The sequence below is a fragment of the Pseudopipra pipra genome, chromosome 7 (genome assembly GCF_036250125.1).
Source record: "Pseudopipra pipra isolate bDixPip1 chromosome 7, bDixPip1.hap1, whole genome shotgun sequence".
Lineage (NCBI taxonomy): Eukaryota > Metazoa > Chordata > Aves > Passeriformes > Pipridae > Pseudopipra > Pseudopipra pipra.
Window position 1 is genome coordinate 29,948,554 of NC_087555.1, and position 15,270 is coordinate 29,963,823.

The window sequence follows — 15,270 nt, forward strand, 5'->3', positions numbered from 1 at the left end:
ACTTCCATGGGGAGCCTGTTCACACTCTGTGTGAAGAACCTTTTTCTAATATCCAACCTAAGCCTCCCTGTGGTGGGTTGACCTTGGCTGGATGCCAGGTGCCCACCCAGAAGCTCTATCACTTCCCTTCCCAGCTGGGCAGGGGACAGAGTAAGATGGAAACAACCCTTGGGTTGGGATAAGGCAGTTTATTTAAAGCAAAAAGCAAAGTGGAAGCTTGTGCGTGCCTCCATGTCCCATTACTTAACGCTCTTAACATAGTTTTCAACTGTCCACTATACCTCTCAATCTTCCCCGAGGCTTGTAGGTGATAAAGGATTTGATAGATCCACTCGATGCTGTTTCTTTGCCAAGAGCTTATAAGATCATTCCAAAAGTGATCTTATGTCCCATTATCTGATTCAGTTCTCTCTGCAGTCCCATGTCACCACAGAATGTGCCTCTCAAGGCCTAAGATAGTGTTTCAAGCAGTGGCCTGGTTTACAGGATATGTTTCCAGCTAGCCAGTCATTGCCTCCACCATGGTGAGTTTGTAGCTCTTGCCTTGGCAGTGGTCTGTCCCATATGTGTTGCGTGATTGCACTTAGGATGATCTGCTCCACAACCTTGCCAGGCACTGAGGTCAGGCTGACAGGCCTGTAGTTTCCTGGGTCCTCCTTCTGGCCCTTTTTGTGGATCAGCATGACATTTGCCAACTTCCAATCATCTGGGACCTCCCCAGTGAGCCAGGACTGTTGGTAGATGATGGAGAGAGGCTTGGCGAGCTCTTCCGCCAGCTCCCTCATCAACCTTGGGTGGATCCCATCTGGTCCCATAGACTTGTGGGGATCCAAGTGGCTCAGCAGGTCGCTAACTGTTTCCTCCTCGGTTACAGGGGGGCTATTCAGCTTCCTGTCTCTGTCTATCAGTTCCAGAAGCCAGTTGTCCTGAGGACAACCTGTCTTACTGTTGAAAACTGAGGCAAAGAAGGTGTTAAGTACCTCAGCCTTTTCCTCATCTTTAGTGACTATGTCCCCCCCCATGTCCAACAAAGAATGGAGGTTTTCCTTGCCCCTCCTTTTGCTATTGATGTATTTGTAGAAGCACTTCTTGTTATCCCTAACAGAAGTGGCTAGATTGAGTTCAAATTGAGCCTTTGTCTCTCTAATTTTCTTTTTACATGACCTAACTATAGCATAGCCTCTTTCATTTTCTGGTAACTTGTTGTATGGTGGTGCTTCTTGGGCACAAGTCACCTCCTCAGGCAATGCTCCAAAATCTCTGCCTTCTGGCCAGTCAATAATCTCTTCCAGGATTCCTGGGTGCTTGCATTTCCCTGGTCAAGCTTGCTGAGTGATCAAAACTACCCATTTACTCCATGTAGTACTGGCTGCATGATGTGTAGAGGGGATGTATCCTTGGAACATGCAATGTGGCATGGGAAATTGCACTGCCAAGAGGAGATATGCTTTTGTCCCAGCAACTTCTTAAGTGGCTTGAACTCTTTCATATGCTGCTAGTATCTCTTTTTCAGTTGAGGTGTAGTGGGCTTCTGATCCTCAAAGACCTTAAGTAAAGTTAGCTCAGGCTGTGGAGCATTTGCATAGGAGTTGGACTCAATGATCCTCATGGGTCTCTTCCAACTCAGAAAATTTTGTGATTCTGCGTGAAACAGTGATGTTAACTATAACTGTGTGATGTGGGTAAAGCCTTCAAGCCTGCGCAATGGATTTTTTAGGTGAGATGCAGTCTGCGCGGAACTGAACCCACCCTTTAATCCTGAGGTTCATCTGCCAGGGCCGAGCGAGCTTGGACGGTGGCAGAGAGGTCCTCAGGATGTAGGTTTGATTAGAGTGACCTTCTCTTAGATGGATGGCCTTACAGGGCTAAACGAGCTCCATCTGCCCGGGTTTGGGATTAGAGTTGTCCTTCTCCTAGGATGACTGCCAGAAGGCTAACGAGCTCATCCTACCCACGGATGTGTTGTATCTGACCTTGCTGTTTTGATCTGTCTGGCATGGGCGACCCTACCGAAGGCATGTGCCAACGCCAGCATAGCTCGCAATCACACAGGGGTACACAGGCTACGTTCCCGTTAGAACGGTTTGGGCAAGTCTTACATTTCCTGCTTTACTATCACCCATTGATATACAAACATAAGGGGATACTCAGGAGCAGCCCTTTGTCCTGCCCACTCTTACAGGACGTAACAGAGCAAAGCAAACATAACCGGAACATGCCGAGCCTGAGCAATACCAGCAGGTTAGCAAACGACAAACTGACAAACAAACCGACCCACCGTTCTGGGTCGCGTACATATCCAAGGCTGGGGTGCTTATCAAGGCCCGTGCACGAGCAGGAGGCCAGACCTCAAACTGCCGCCCCTCTAGCCCGTCCCCAGATTGAACCCTCCCGCCCCTAGCCCGCCCGCCCTGGAGAAGGTACACGGCGCTCCCCGTACTGCACAATACAAACACTAAAACAACCACAAGCACAGGACAAGATAGGATAGTGCTCTACACTAAAGCAATTGTTGAAGCAATTCTGGAAAGCTGTCAGAAAAGCAATGATTATTAATTGGAGATGGATGGAACTCCCCCAGACCAACGCTCGTGGGGAGATCTCTGCTCTCAACCTCCAGCAGTGACCTTGGGGGGTCCCCAGCCAAGGCAGGAATCTCCACATGCACCCCCCACATAGGATCGGTTCTGTTGGAAGAATCTGCCCCTGGGAAAGGGGACTGACCCTTTCTGGTAAAAGGGTTGGACTGACAATCACTGTACTCCAGGGGTTGCCTCACCATCAGGGGGTTCATTCAGGGTGGAAGCAGTGGCCAAAGCTCTTCCCGCAGTCGGGGCACTGGTAGGGCTTCCCTTACTGGTGAGTCCGTTGGTGTTTTGTAGGGCCTCTCCCTGGTGTGGATGCGCCGGTGCCTGACAAGGTTGCCGTTCTGCTTCCGTGCATCTGCTCATCCCTGAGGAGAATTGAGCTGGTCTGAAACCTCTTCCCACATTACCCACACGTGTAGGGCCGTTCCCCAGTGTGGATGCGCTGGTGGGTGATGAGGTTGGAGCTGTTCCTAAAGCTCTTCCCACATTCCCCACATGTGTAAACTGTGTGATATTAACTATACATAAATACCCTGGCCCCAAAACACAAATGGTCTTCTGATATTTTCTGAGTGAGAATCCAGGTGAGACTATGCTCCACTGTGAAGTACATTTTGCTCAGCTGGTCCTGTCCAGACAGGTTTAAGAGCTACTGCATGAGCTATCTCCTGTTTGATATGCTGAAAAACTTGTTGCTGCCTAGGAAAGCTTGTGTCCTTCTTGTTAGCTGGTGGAGTGTGTGAGTCAGCATAGGCAGGCAGCCAGGACAACCACAAACCCACGGCTAGAATGCAAAGAGTAAATTTATTTCCATTACCTCACTAACCAGGGGATCACTGAAGCAACACCCAGGCAGAGTCACACAAGCAGAGTCACACAAGCAGAGACATAGGCACTGTTTAACTCGGTCCATGCCAGAGGATCACTGGCCTGCAGTTTACATCAGTTTATCAAGGGTTATTTCCAGCTGCAAGCTCACTGGAGCATGGTGCATCATGTTTATGATTCTGTTGTCATCCCTACACACTATTGGTCCCTAATGGAAACTGGATAACAGTGGCCAGTGCATTCATAGTGTACATTCCTAAACCTACTCACTCTCTCTCATAGGTCAGGGGGTGGCAGCAGATGTTCTGGCACCAATTAATAGTTTATTACAGATATTAAAAGATGTTACAATAAAAAGATAGATATTAAATACAGAGATTTACAGTCCACCTCATCCATCTACCACTTTTAACCCATTCCTCCCAACATGGGGACATAGTTGCTATCTTGTTGATCACATCCATAGGCACCTGATGGTGTCCTTCATGCCATCTTATTCCCAAGAACTTAATGTCCTGTGCAGGTCCCTTGATTTTGGTTTTCTTTATGGTAAAAACAGCTTTCAGAAGAACCTGAATTACTCTTTCTGCCATCTCAAACTTCTGCCTTGTTGCTCCACACAACAGTGTCATCAATGTATTGTAGATGTTCAGGGTCATCACTTTTTTTCCGAACAGTTTATATTAGTCCATGACAAATGGTAGAGCTGTGCTTCCACCCCTGGGACAGTCAATTTTATGTGTACTGGACACCCTTCCACATGAAAGTAAACTGTAGCCTGCACTCTGCTGCAAAGGAGTTGAGAAAAATGTGTTGGCAATGTCAATTGTTGCATACCACTTGGATGCCTTCCACTGTAGGTCGTTTTGTATCTCTGACATGTTGGTACAGCAGCACCCAGTGCTGGCATCACCTCATTACGCCCACAATAGTCCACTGTTAACCTCCACCCTCCATCAGACTTTTGCACTGGCCATATAGGACTATTCATTAAAAGGTGAGTGAGTCTTGCCAGTGACTCCTTGGCTCTTCAACTGATGAATCAGCTCATGGAGGGGAGCCAACGAGTCTTGGTTTGTCTGATACTGCCACCAGTGCACCATCGTGGTAGCAATTGACACCTGTTGTTCTTCAACTCGCAGCAATCTCACAACAAAGGGATCTTCCGAGAGACCAGGCAGGGTAGATAGCTGCTTGATCTTCTCTGTGTCCACAGTGGCTTTATCAAAAGCCCCTCTGGGTCCTTGAAGTACCCTCTCCTGTGGTAGTCTATGCCAAGGATACAAGAGGCCTCTGGGCCAATCGCAATGGGGTGCTTTTTACACTTGTGCCCTGTTAAGCTCACCTCAGCCTCCAGTATGTGCTTATTACAGGAGATTTGGAAATTGTAAGTGGAGGGTTTGGGATGTTTTTCTTGATATTTCATGATTTCTCTGGTGATAAAAGGTTTTCTATGGGAGAAAGCTTCATTAAAGACTTCTTTTAATCTCTTCAGGACATCTTTTTCACAGAGTGGTATTAAACTGCCATATTTCTTTATAAATTCATCTAGAAATTCACAAAGCTATGTTGCTGTCATGGTTTGAGATAGCCCCAAAATCTAATTCCCTAGTCTAAGCCCCCCTCCCACATCTCAACCTAATGTGAGATGGGTTTTCCAGACAAAAACACGCCAGACTCAGAATGGGGGAAAGGAATATATTACAATGACTGTACAAATAAATACTACAATACATTATACACACGATCACAACTATCTCTACCATGACATAAGTATTTACAATGGATCAGATCTCTTCTCCCCTCCAAATAAAAGTCCAGGAGGGAAAGAAGGATAGATCCCTTCCAGTCTCAGAGCAGGAGTCTCTTCTACAGCAGCAGTCATCTGTCCTCTCCACATGCATGCAGCAGCTGATAGCTGGGTTTCTGCCAGCACTCACGAAGGAGGTATCCAAGCTCCCTTGGCCCCTTGACGCAGGCAAAGGGGTCTTCCGTGGGCTACGTTCACCCCAGACAAAGGTCGTTCCACCACGGTCATATCACGAGACACAGGGGGTCTTCGTGACGGTCTGGTATCTCCAGGAGATTCAAGCTCCTTGCAGGGCCTCTGTGCCACTGCCTCGGGCTGCCACCTTGGCAGCAGTGCGAGGGGGGGAAAAGCCAAGGTCACCCCCTCTGCATTCCTCTCGGAGCTTTCTAGCTCCTTTCTGCAGTGCATGTCACACTTCAAGGCTCTTTCAAGTGAGAGTCCATCATCTTCCTCCTTCCAGGAGGTCTCAAAGGAGTTTGGGGGGTGTGGTATCAGTTCTTACCCCCAAGAACCCTGTAGCTCTGCTGCTGACTCTCCTTCTCGGCTCTCCGAGACAACTCGGTGTCTTCCTTACTCAGTTGCATCTCTTCTGCTTCTCCGGTTCAGTTCTTATCTGTCCTGGCTCTCTGCCACCGTTTCTCTGGTCAGTGCCGGCTGCTGCCACTCACAATGAAGAAACATCTCCAGGTTCAGCTACAGACACTTAGTCCAGCTTAACACTGTTCCAAGTCTCTGCACCACTCCCCAGCCAGGGGCTGGGGGGGCCCCAGAGGGCCCAAGGGGCTCAGAGCCCCTTCCTCGTGGCTCTACAACATGGCCACCTCTCCTCAACAACAACCCAAACTACAACTCGTCTCTTCTGGTGAGCTTGTGGAATGTTTACATTTTGCAGGAGCGCCCATTGGGCAAAACTTCAAAACTTCCAGGGGTTTCCACCCCTTGGGGTCTACCACTTTTCTTAGCCTCTGGGGGAAAACAAGATTCAAACCACTACAGTTGCCAATTGCTCATCAGTTACCCGAGAAGTTTTTTTGCTGTCTTTTTTGTCTCTTTTGTGAGTTCCTGATTTCAGTCCTGTGCTTTCTGGTGAAGGCTTTTCAAGAGGATTTTTACAGTAAGAGTGATCTAGTAATATTGAACTAAAAATGTTTAAGGAGTCTTCTATTTCCCTTTGGTTAGGGCTATTTTCATTTTGCGTCGGCTCCATGGATAAGACTCTATTTGTATGATCGGATAAAATATATTTTTATCTCTTTTATTTTTCTATTATCAAGTCACCCACAGCTTGGGATTTGAACAGTATTTCTAATATTGATCGTTCATTAGGATATCTTCTAGTCTGGATCTCATTTTCGCAGGAGCACTGTAAGTGCCAGTTGGTTCAGTTACATTCCCGAGGTTGTCACTGAAGGTGACGGTGATGTCAGTGAGGTTGCAGGTGGTGGTGGTGCAGGACAGGTTTGCGTGGTGTGGCATCATGTTTTGGGTGTAGTTGTCCAGCACAGGATCCTGTTCGATAACTGCATTGATCATATCAGGGGAGCAAAGGTTTGTAGATGGAACAAGGGACAGTCCGTATGCTTGAGCTAGCATCTCAAGTTTCTGTATTCTGAGCAGCAGGTGGTTGTTGGCATGTTCTAGTTTCTTCAGGTTGTTTTCTAGCTCTTTTGTGCACTGCAGGTCTCTTTGCAGTTTACGGATGTAATCAACTGAGGCTTTTAGGATCGTTGTTTTATCCCAGCATATATTTGGGTCATTGGGTATTAAAGTGCGCAGTTCTTTTAAATGATTATTAATATAAAATCTTCTTCTTCATTCATTAAAGTTGTGGTTGTCTTTCTCTTGTCTCTCTTTAACTAACGCTCTTGCTTCTGAGTCTGTGAGTTCTCTTTTAACATTAGGAAGATTAGCTGGACATGAGTTGCTGATGTTTAGTTCTGGAGGATCCACGCTTTGGTTGTCATGAAGGTTAATTAAATCGTCAAACACGGGCAAAGCATTTGCCATTTTTAGTGTAAGGATTCACGCGGCGGCAGGAGTTCAGAAACAACGCACAGATGATCAATATGATCAAACGATGTTCAGTTTATTATTTAAACGGCTTAGCTTTTATACAGTCAGCTCCTTCCGGGTACGTGATTACAACAAAGCAATTGGATAGCTCAGTCCGTGCACGCGCTTTATACCTTTAGTTCACTGGTCCTGATGCCCTGTCCACGCGTCCTGACGTCAGCCGCGCCGCCCGAAGTCCCTCCTACCGATCCGCCTTGGGGACTTTCCAGGGGACCTTCCAGCTTTCTCTTTATCGGTCACGTACACACAGTTTCACACAACTTGCAACCATAAACTATTCTTTTAATAACCTCCAAAGTTATGTCAAGTGAGGCCTACCACTCCTCAGAGCTGGTCGTATGGATTGTTCACGAAGTGTCCATTGTCCTGTAAATACTCCACAAATCCCCCTTTCTGTTTTTGAACAATCCATACTTGATTGAAAGCCTTGTGGATCATTTTCATTATACATTGTAAAGCACAACTAGCAATTACTACACAACAAATTATAGCTACCAAAAGTGTCAACCCCTGAATCACCAATCCTTTCACCCACCCAGTGATGCCAAATTTGCTAAGCCAATTGGACAAGGTCTAGGTGTTTGCCTAGCCAGTTTGGTCTAGGTGTTTGCAGCTGCCTATTTATGCCAGTCCAGTATGGCCCATTAGCAGAGATGACCCCACAGGCTGTGAATGTGCTAATGCCTCCCTGGAGGGGAGTTATCAAAGCTGAGTCATTGGTGTGAAGACAAAGAAATGCTCCTTGCAGAGTTCTTTAACACCCAGTTTGTAGCCTGAGGTGTCAGGTGTGCCCCAGGCAGCTGCTGGGAATGATCCATTATTAACAGTCAATCAGAAATGACATAAAGGCTGTAGAATACACAGTTTTGGTTACACTCCACATAGCAATAAACTGGTCCCAACCCCTGTAACTAGGACACCAAGCCATGGGCTGCCAGCTTCTCCAGGAGAACGCCGTGGATGACAGTATCAAAGGCTTTGCTGAAGTCCAGGTAGACTACATCCACAGCCTTTCCCTCATCCACTAGGCCTGGTCTTTTCCCCTCTGCCCTTCAAACCTAATTTAAAGCCCTCTCAATCACTAGGGTGACAGGCATCTCATTTCTAAGTAAGGAATATCCATATTACCTAATATCCAAAAGGAATGAAGCGATTTTGTTTTTCTTTCAGGTCATCCTAACTGCAACATCAGCAACCAGAAACTCATACTGTTATTCCTGGATTTTGGTCCTACTTTATTCATCATACCGATTTGGCAAGTTGGCATGAAATGAAACAACATCATGAGCATTTTTCTTTCTTATAATTTTTGTATTATATCTATCAGCTCTCGTAATTACATTATTGCTTGTTCCCTTATTTCAAGAATGGAATAGTGATCACGTTCAATTTATGAATATGATTTCTCAAGCAGGCAACAAATTGGATTGTTAGTATTGCTTACACCACCCTTGATCATTAGATGCCAAATTTTGATGCCCAGCAGACCCTGTCTCCATAGCACCTTGGAATCAACCCAATTTGGCATACTTACTCCCCAGTACACCAAATTATTGACAACAACCTTTAAAGCACATTGATATGGTGAGGCCCCATGGTGCATTATGATGCTCCAGGACACAAATTCAATCTGGGCGAGGAAGACAAGCAATTGTAATTACAGTTTGTGTTACAACCACACCCAAGCATGGTTTCTGTATAAATGGGACAGCATACAAGCTCATATTGATTCCAGAAATCTCATGGACCTGAAATAATGAATCAGCAATTACAAACAAAGGGGTTTTTAATGGACTCTGGCATCTTATATGGGACATGAATAACATGAATTGTGAAAGATACTGTAATCTCATCGGTCCTAATGCTACATGCTGCTGTTTACAGAGTTGGCTTAGTACTAATGATAATTGGAACATAATGATGTAACATAATTGGCTGTATAGATCGTAACCTCTTTTGGACATTCTGATTAACAAAACCAAATTCTTTTTCTATTCATTCTACAAACATGACAATGACTATGAGTGAAGCTGGTGGTCAACTTTTAACCCCTGGAAGGTTCTGGCTTTGCAGCACTAATCCCTCTAAGAGTCTACCACCACAGTGGACAGGCTCTTGTACTACAGCACATCTTGCTCCTTAGGCATTTCCATCTCCAGATTTGACATTTAACTTTCAACACAAGCATTAACCTGTAGGTAATCAGAGCAGAGTGTTTAACCCCGCAGTAACAAGACCATCTAAGTTTGGACCTGCACTATTTCCAAACTTGGGTATTGCTTAATTAAACCGAGTAGTTGTTATTCATTTCACTACACTTGAAATTAACCAAAATGTTAATATGGAAGTTCTAAATAATCTACAGATGGAGATTAACTCACTCTCACGGTTGGCTACTGTCACAGGTAAATTATTAAGGAAATCATCACTGTGGGGTTAACTAAACCTACTTGGATTGTCTTTTAGGCACACAAAGGGGTATTTCTGTGTTAATGAATACTAACTACCCGCTGCTTCTATGCTAACAAAGCCAAACAAATCGAATATGAAGTGAATGTTACTCAGCAACACGTCTACCAAATAGCCCAAGGGCAGCCCCTGCCCGGGGTCTGGCCAGTGGGCCAGCCACAGCAATCACCTGACTGCCAGAGCCCAGAGCGTGGGCAAGGCACTTCTCCGTGACATTAGCTCTTGTCTAAGCTGCAGGGTCTGTGCTTTTCTATCTTGTATCAAAGCACTGTCTGCATCACTTTTACCCAAAGCAGTACGGTATACTCGTGCCTCAATCAGCAAACCCTCTCAGGAACTTCAGCAGCTCTGGGCCTGACATGGACATGGGTCTCCTCCGCCTCACGCATTAGGAGGCAAGAGAGACGCACCGGGCAGGTGTAGTCTCACTCCTAGTGACCTGTCAGTGGTCATGGGCCACAGGGTGGAGCAATAGGAGCAGCCCTGATTGTAAGGGGGAAAATACTGAACAGAAGACGACCTCTGCTCAAATACAGCAAAAAAGCCTGCCAGTCTGGGAGCCAAAACCAGCACTGGGAGTGCAGCTGGGTATTGAGAAAGCAGAGAAATCCTGAGATACCATCAATGCAAGGTGCAAAACCAAGGAACTGTAACAGCAATCTATCTACTAGAAAGCTGAAAAAAAAAAAGGCTGGAGAAGGAGGAAACCATCCAGAGAAATGAAGAGTTGGTAACTGCCATCATCTGTTCTGATAGAAGAGAAAGAACAGTCTGGAAATACAAACATTGCTCTGAGAGAATAGAAAATACCATCATTTATTGACTGTGCCAGGTGAAAACAGATGTTAGCAGAGTCTATTGGCTGCTCCAAGTGGCGGTGTCCTATTCCTCGTTATGTCTCTGCGGTATACAAAGGACTTAATTCTACCCCAAAATGGAGCATCTTTCTCTGATGCATCCCAGTGTGCACAAACAGCTGTTCCCCATGATATATCCCTCACCAGGGATGCCAGGCTGACTCCAGGCTCTGTGATGCGGATCATTGTCCAAGTGAGACTTTGTCCATTGTCAATTGGCCCCACTTCTGGGATGGGTTTGATGAGCACTTGGTACCAGCAAAATTTTACATATATGTATGTATATATAGATGTATATATATGTTCTTAGGGCTGTCCTGTGTGGGTACAGGAGTTTGGACTTCGGTGATCCTTTTGGGTCCTTTCCAACTCAGGATATTCTATGATTCTGTATATACATATATGTATACACATATACATACACAGTGGTATATACACACACACACACACACACACACACACACACACACACACACACACACACACACACACACATATAATATAAAGGTATAGAATCATTTAGGTTGGAAAAGAATTTCAAATTCATTAGTATATATTTTTAGTCTGTGCTGCCATCCAATAACCCTGGGAGCTGAACACACAAGAGGAGGGTTGCTGCCTTTCTGAGCACCCTGTCTGTTTTTGAAATACCTCGGAAGTTAAACACGACCTCTTCACTCCAGGAAAGAAAGATTTAGACTAGAATCATAAAATCATAAAATCACTTAGGTTGAAGAAAATCCTTAGGATCATTGAATGCCAGTGTTAACCCAGCACTGACAAGTCCACCACTAAGCCATGTCCCTAAGTGCCTCATCTACTTGCCTTTTAAATACCTCCGGGGTTGTTGACTCCACCACTTCTCTGGGCAGCCTGTTTCAATGTTTGACAACCCTTTCAGTGAAGAAATTTTTCCTAATATTTAATCTAAACCTCCCTATAGAAGTATACTGTTGGTATATTGTATATAGAAGTATTTAGACTACTTCTAAAAATTACCTTGGCACAATTTGAGAACATTTCCTCTTGCATTAAATAATAATTACTGATAAGTATATTTGCTGCTTTACTAGTGGTAATTTTATCGTGACTTGTAAAACTGAAATATAAAATTGCTACTAGTATTCATTACTGCTAATATTGATTTCTGCTGCTGTTGATTTGCTTGTGATGGTTTTGGCTGGGATAGAGTTAATTTTCTTAATAGCAGCTAGTATGATTTTGATTTTTGCTGGAAACAGTGTTGATAATACAGAGATGTTTTAGTTACTGCTGAGCAGTGCTTGCACAGAGTCAAGGCCTCTTCTGCTCCTCACCCCACCAGCGAGGAGGCTGGGAGTGCACAAGGAGTTGGAAAGGGACACAGCTGGGACAACTGATCCCAACTGACCACAGGGATATCCTAGACTATTTGGTGTCGTGCTCAGCACACAGAGCTGGGGGAAGAAGAAGGAAGGGGGGGATGTTCAGAGTCATGGCATTTATCTTCCTAAGGCACCATCACTGTGAATGAATTCAGCTTTCCTGGGGTTGGCTGCACATGTGCCTGCCACTCTGAAGGAATGAATTCCTTGTTTTGCTTTGCTTGTGTTCAGCTTTTGCTTCGCTTATTGAACTGCCTTTGTCTCAACCCACAAGTTTTCTCACTTTTCTGGTTCTCTCCCCTATCCCACTGCAGGGGAGTGAGTGGCTGCATGGTGCTTAGTTGTCTGCTGGGGTTAAACCACAACAGCCTTATAACTGTAGCAGTTTGTATTATAGATATACCTGTTTTGCTAATCATAAGTATGCTTGCCTTGATAGTTGTGACTTGTAGTAAAATGCAATAAAGTAATTTAGGAAATAAAGACTCTGTGTCCTTGTGCATGACAGGGTCCTGCAAACCCACAGTTTCAGCCTTTGCCCACCCAAAGGCTGGGTGAGCCTGGGTTGTGTCAGCTGAATGGAGAGGTTTCTGACAGGCTCTGTCCAATGAACACCAGCATAAACTAAAGGGCATGAATAAAGGATGAAATAAACTGCTGGGTCTCTGCTGTATTGTTTTAACTTTTGGCAGTCTGGCAGTAAAGAGGAGGCAGAAGAACAACAGTCAATTCCAGTTTGGCATGTACTCAGTTATGGAGATGATGCTGAGATACAAGGGCCAGGAGATGCTACTGGGCTGCAGATGTAGTGAGTTACCTCACCTTGGTATTTCCTGTCACGCATCTTAGTGATTCCCTTTTCAATACAGCAGCTCCTTCGCTTTCCACGTGGCTGGAGAAATCCAAGGTTAAACAGGTGCAAGAGTGTGTAGAATTCATCTTCCAGAGCTCATGCTCTGCCTTCAGCTATTGAGCACCTTAGTCCACCATAAAGGGCAAGAGGATGCAGGAGGGCATGTCTCACTCAGGCTTGTGTAACAGTGAAGGGTTACACTGCATCTCCACAATTAACAAAGTAATGCTGCCATTGGCCTTGACTTTTCCCAAGGAATGGTGTTCTCTCCTCCCCCAGAAACACCAGCAGTGCAGGGAAAAGGCATTGTGAGCCCCAGGCCCAGTGGCTCTGCGGCAGCAGACTCCAGCTGTGGCTGGGGAAACAGGAGGAGCTGATGTTGCAATGGCATCCGGATTCCAGCTTGGCTAGACAAGCACTGACATTTTTCCATCACATTTGACCCACTGATGCGTTTTGCTGGAGCTTTCATTATGGAATGCTAGCTGTGGTCAGGCTGTGTGTATTTACAGACACAAATAAACTGCTGCTGACTAAAATACACCATTCTCATGACTGTGCTTGGCACTACACTTGCAGGGGTAAAGGCAGATCTGCTTACACCATCATGCAAAGCCTTAGCATCACTTCCTTCTAATTTTTCAGATGTAACCTTGTGGATAAGCTAAATTTGGTGGGGACGGATGGGGGCTACTCTGCACTACCCACTGCAGTGCCACAGGCAGCAGGATGCTCTTCACTGACAGCACCAACTATTCCCTTCTTTTTCTATACTGGCTTGGGAGCCTGGCCTGTGGCACCCCTCCCTTGCTTACTTGCTCCCACATTGTTCCCTGCCCACTCTGCAGACCAGTCTGCTTTACAGCAGAGCATCCTTGTGCAGGGGAAGGAGGGCACTTGCAGTCCCATCCCCAAGCCTTTTCTCTGCTCTTTTCCACTCTCCCTGCCCAAACCACCCCTTAGCAATGAGTCAAATCTTGGCTCCCGACAACTGCCTGGATTGCACAGTGTCTCGAAACTAGCCCAGTGTTGTGGGAAATGCCACAGCACAAAGGTAATCTGCTAGGGTGCAAGGGAAAGGGTGGCAGGGGGGCACTGCCCATGCCTTTCCTTTCAGAGTGCAAAGGGGTGGATTTATTTTTAAACTGCTTGGTCCCTTATAAGTTGATTGCAGCAAAACTGTATTCACAGTGTTTGCTGCTTTGGGTAGCAAAGCTGGTTTAAAGCATTCCTGTCCTTCCTTTCTCTCCACTTTTCCTCCTGCTCCCCCTTTCCCTGCCTGGGGCAGTATGGCTTGTGTGAGGCAGTCACATGAACCATGCTAAAACTTGCTCTGTCTAGTCATGATGACTATTTTTTGACTGTTTCCTATTTTTAATTTTGTGATAGTGATGAAATCTGTCTTGCCAGCCTGGCACTATGCAGTGGGTTTGTCACAAAACCCAAATGCTCCTTCCCCGTTGTGGCAGCATTAGTCCCAGGTACACAATGGGACAATGTGTACAATGTCTCAGCCTGCAAATGTGTCAATACACAATGTCTCAGCCTGCAAACTTAAGCCTGGACCTCAATACTGTGTAGGAAACATGGAGCTCTGAAGAGCTGCTCCTCTGCAGTGCTCAGGCCTGTCCTGATGCTTGTGCTGTTGTGGAGAGGAGGCAGGACAGCTCCCAGCCCACCCACAGTGGGTGGCAAAAAGCCAAAGGCAAAGGCAGCACCAGCATCTAACCAAAGCCTGCCCTTGTACCCTCCACCCCTGCTGGGGTAGATTTAGTGGAATCAAGTGGGAAGACAGGGTACAGACTTCATTTGCTTGAGGTTTTGGGTTTTTTACCCTACCTGATCAGTGCCGATGCTGCCAATGTGCCACCTGCTGCCCTCCTCAAAATCCCCATTCCAAGATATTTCTAGTCTGGTCTGCTGCATTTCTTCAGTGCTGCTAATAGGAGGAGGGGGAACCATAAAATTCTTGAAGGAGAGCTGTTTATACTGAACAAATAAGAGCTTCTGTTTATAGAGGCAAAAACACATTAAAAAAAAAATCCGGAAGGATGGGCCCGTGGCCCTTTTCCAATGAGAAGAGCAAGTCAAAACAATGAACACCATTTGTTTTTGCTTTTCCCTGGCAAGCTTCCTTCAGCTGACTATTGCATGATCTGCTCAGGGTGAAGAGCCAAAAAAAAAGAAATTTAAAAAAAAGAAGGAAAAAAACCCCAGGCAGTAGCAATTGCTCCAGCTTTTTTCTCCTGTGGCGGCTCCAGCCCCGCTGCTGTCTGTGTGGGTTTAAAGCTGCAGCTGTTAGCATGGTAACCCAAACCCCAGCTCCAGAGGAAAACACATGGGACTGGGGGAACGGTTTGGGTGGGGGAAAAGAAACCGAAAAAACAAAGCGAAATGTATGCTGTAAAGCAAAAACACTGTGTTTTAT

General features: G+C 45.8%; 1 pseudogene; it reads right to left on the reverse strand.

Annotated features, from left to right (window-relative positions):
* Positions 1-6,415: 6,415 nt before the first annotated feature.
* On the reverse strand, positions 6,416-7,361 carry LOC135417377 (microphthalmia-associated transcription factor-like; annotated as a pseudogene).
* Positions 7,362-15,270: the final 7,909 nt, after the last annotated feature.